Consider the following 4,321-nt stretch of genomic DNA (forward strand, 5'->3'; position numbering starts at 1 on the left):
ACTCCTTTTTGCAACATATTTTGTTAGACTTTCCTACAGGTACTACCACTGTTGACTGTGGCAGTCAACCCTCTGGAGGCCGAGTTGAAGACTTGTATCATACTGGTGGCGATGAACCAGTTGATAAAGACGAGTAGACCGAGATCGAGACTTGTTTGTAGCAGTTCAGTTTTATATTTGTGTGTTAGGGATGGGATGTCGCCTAATTCCCTTTTTAACCTTTTATTTGAATTGTCGGGACTATAGCTTAGTTGTTTCACTTGTTATTTGGTGAATCGGTTGTAACCTTTACTTTTAGTCGTCTCATCTTCCGCTATTATTATAGGATGGGTTTCCTCCCTCCTTTTCACACTTGATTGTTTATACTAATGAAATCCTTTCTGCACTCTGATGTTATTTGTGAATCCTTCTGAGGTACTTTCTCAACTTTTATTATTAAATTATTTGGATACAAGGAATTGTTCTTGCTTTTGATTATATTATTGTGCTAAGTGACTATGATTGTTCCTAAACTTGATCGGCGGGACTGTAATTCACTCCCCGGGTAATCCAGATAGGGTATCCCCTTGGTGGATTTAGGGCGGGATGTGACAGGGACGATGCCTGTGGTATTCATACAAGGCATAGGTAACTATAAATCAAAACAATGCTTATAGTAACAATGTCCAAATTCAAAGATCACACTTTCAAAATCACAAACATGCCTTCAACTGTACAAGTCATCAAAAAAAACCAAACAAAGTAATAAAAATCAAATTTTCTCAAAACTGGCTAAAGCAGCAAATTTTCACTTTCTTGGTCGATGGCATCGACCAAAAGGATCGACCAAAAAAAAATCTGCGCGAAAATCAGATTTAAAGGGCCCACTTCTCCTTTCATTTTCATTTCTCACATTACCAATTCGAGTTTAGCTCTGGGGAAAATGACTTCCTAGGGTTTCAAAGGGTTTTCCAAGCTTGATTCAAGGCTCAAACAACACTTGCAACCCTCTCTTGATCATCAACACAAGTAGGTTCTCTTTCTTTTTCTCTTTTCTTGAAAACTTCATTTACCATTGATGTGTTCTTCATTAAAACTAAATAAAACTTGTTGCTAATGCTTAGGATCATGCATGTAGGTGATTAGAAACATGTTTCCATAAATTTTAAAGCAAGTCTAAGCTCCAAATACAAGATTGCACTCATTTTGGTTATCAACTCACTATTCATTTCATAAAAACCCAACTTTACAAGAACTTGTCTCATTTTCAAACCAAAATGAATTTTAACATGAAATAAATTTCTACAATACTGATTCGCTATAGGGGAGGTGTTCCCACTCTCCATTCGGTTAAATTCCAACTTTTTTTTTTTTTTTTTTTTTCAAAAATCACAAATGCAAGCCAAAAAAGGAATTTTCTCTCTCCTACTTGCTGAATTTTCACCTTGAGGATGTCAAAAAGATGAAATTTCACCAAACAAAGCATTCTAGCATGTTTGTACAGGTCTTATGCACATGTTAGAATAATCAAATCAAAATTTTACCAAAAACGAAATTTTCTGAAAATTTACGAAAATGCCCTTCATCTAACAATCACACACTGGGACTAATTCAAATGGATTCCTTTCTTTGTTTCAACAGATTCACCATGCCTAGAGGAGGGCGATGGGTGGATAGGGGTCGAGGACTTGTTCCCCGGGCTGAGGTCATAGACGAGGAGCATTTCACTACCCCTACGGCTGAGTTTCTATATGAGTACTATTTCCATGATATTCCGATCGAACATGGGCGGTTGGTTGATGTGGATGATTTAGAGGTGTTTCGTATTCGAGAGAGATTGGAGGCTATGGATTGGCTTCACTACCAAAGTACTAGCCCGCATTCTGGACGTTTCGTATGTACGGGATTTCTGTTGGTAGATTCTGGTTGGCATAGACATCACAGAGGCTTCGCGACGCAAGCTAGGTCAGAGGATGAGGGTGATATTGTCAAGGATGAATGACATAGAGGATGAAGATGCCGATGACAGTGATGATGGGGATGAGCATGGAGACAATGATGATCATGATGGGGTTCCAGGTCAGGATGAAGATGTTATTGATAATCAGGGAGATGAGGATCATAGAGATGAGGATCATAGAGATGAAGATCGAGATCAGGATGAGATTTCGAGACACGAGGAGATTCTTACACCACGCTTCCGTGAGATTGGAGATCCAACACATATGACTTCTGAGGCTCCGGGTGTGGCTTCTCATTAGTCATTGATTTACTTTATACTTGAGAGGATAAAAGCTCGACAGGAGAGGAGACAGTCCTATATGTATACCTTGGGAGAGAAATTTGCACAACTGGAGAAGGAGTTCAGATCCAGGAGGGATCAGACAGATCACCGGATTCGATCACCTAGATAGATAGTGCTAGGAGTTTCCTTTTATGCTTTCTTAGATGTATTTCCTTTCAGACTTGTAAAAATTTCTTATGTGATTAATGAAATTCGGTTTATTTCACTTATGTTATTGTACATTATGCATTTCTTTTATTGCATTAGAAGTTGTTAATGTTTAGTTATGACTTATAACTCATGATGACCACTCACGACCATTACTCCCAATGACAACTCCCGACTCAGACTCATACGACAATACATGACGACAACTCAACTCAGACTCATGACAACATGCGACTCACAACAAAGACTCACTGACAAGGACAACTCAAGACGACAACTTTAAACTCAAGACTCAACTCACGACTCACAACACAAACACAATACTTAAAACTGACAACTTAACTCTAACCATGACTACAACCCAAGTACAAGTCATAAACTTTTAATTATTGTGCATTATTCAACCAAGATGTATTATGCTTCATTTATTCGAGTTTCTAATCCAAGTTTTCTATTATTCCATTCTAAGAAGGTTTGAGTCACTTTTGGATCTATGACTCGAGGATGCTTCATTACTGTGTTCTGTGGTTATGATTGTCCGAAAACTTGGGCTCTGATACCATCTGTCACATCCCGCCCAAAATCCACCAAGGGGATACCCTATCTGGATTACCCGGGGAGTGAATTACAGTCCCGCCGATCAAGTTTAGGAACGATCATAGTCACTTAGCACAATAATATAATCAAAAGCAAGAACAATTCCTTGTATCCAAATAATTTAATAATAAAAGTCGAGAAAGTACCTCAGAAGGATTCACAAATAACATCAGAGTGCGGAAAGGATTTCATTAGTATAAACAATCAAGTGTGAAAAGGAGGGAGGAAACCCATCCTATAATAATAGCGGAAGATGAGACGACTAAAAGTAAAGGATACAACCGATTCACCAAATAACAAGTGAAACAACTAAGCTATAGTCCCGACAATTCAAATAAAAGGTTAAAAAGGGAATGAGGCGACATCCCATCCCTAACACACAAATATAAAACTGAACTGCTACAAACAAGTCCCGATCTCGGTCTACTCGTCTTTATCAACTGGTTCATCGCCATCAGTATGATACAAGTCTTCAACTCGGCCTCCAGAGGGTTGACTACCACAGTCAACAGTGGTAGTACCTGCAGGAAAGTCTAACAAAATATGTTGCAAAAAGGAGTGAGTTCGAAAGAACTCAGCAAGGTAGTCATTCCATAAAATATAAACCATATGATACAAGTCATAACATGATGCAATATGATATGGAACACATGATGCAAGTATGGTTCTAACTTTTCTTTAGTTTTGTAGGGTTCTAGGGAATAAAGCCATCCCCCCTTCCCGCCACGCCTCCCCCCCCCCCCCCCCTCCTGCCCTTCCTCGGGGGAAGGGCCACGCACCCCCCCCCCCCCCCCCCCCCCCCCCCTATTAGGCGGGGGGGGAGCGACCCAAAGAAGAAAGAAAAAGGGCGGCGCCCCCCCCCCACACACACACAACAACACAAAAAAGGAGAGTAATAAAAGGTAGGAACAAAGTTTTAATAAAAAATTTTGAATAAGATAAGACTAAATAAATCAGAGTGCGGAAGGCAATAACATTAAAGCATAATCATAAGGGTGAGAGAAGGTATGATAACCACTCTCTCAGAACAGCGGAAAAGAAGTGTGATAACGTCAAATACATGTCTAAGTGTCAAAAGATAAACTCAACGATAAGTTAGTTACAAGACCAATGGTTCCACAAATACACCAGGGGAATGGGGCACTATGCTAGGGTTTCTTCTATACTAATAGTAGTCTCCTCAACAAGACGGATGAAGTAAACCCAGCGCTGCCGCTCCCGCACAACCGTGGGGCTAACCCCGGTGCGAATAATAATCCTCCTCGGCTCCAATATACGAATCCTCACCGACGC

Source organism: Hakea prostrata, chromosome 9 (assembly GCF_041222555.1).
Source record: "Hakea prostrata isolate BN-2017 chromosome 9, UWA_Hpros_2, whole genome shotgun sequence".
Taxonomy (NCBI): Eukaryota; Viridiplantae; Streptophyta; class Magnoliopsida; order Proteales; family Proteaceae; genus Hakea; species Hakea prostrata.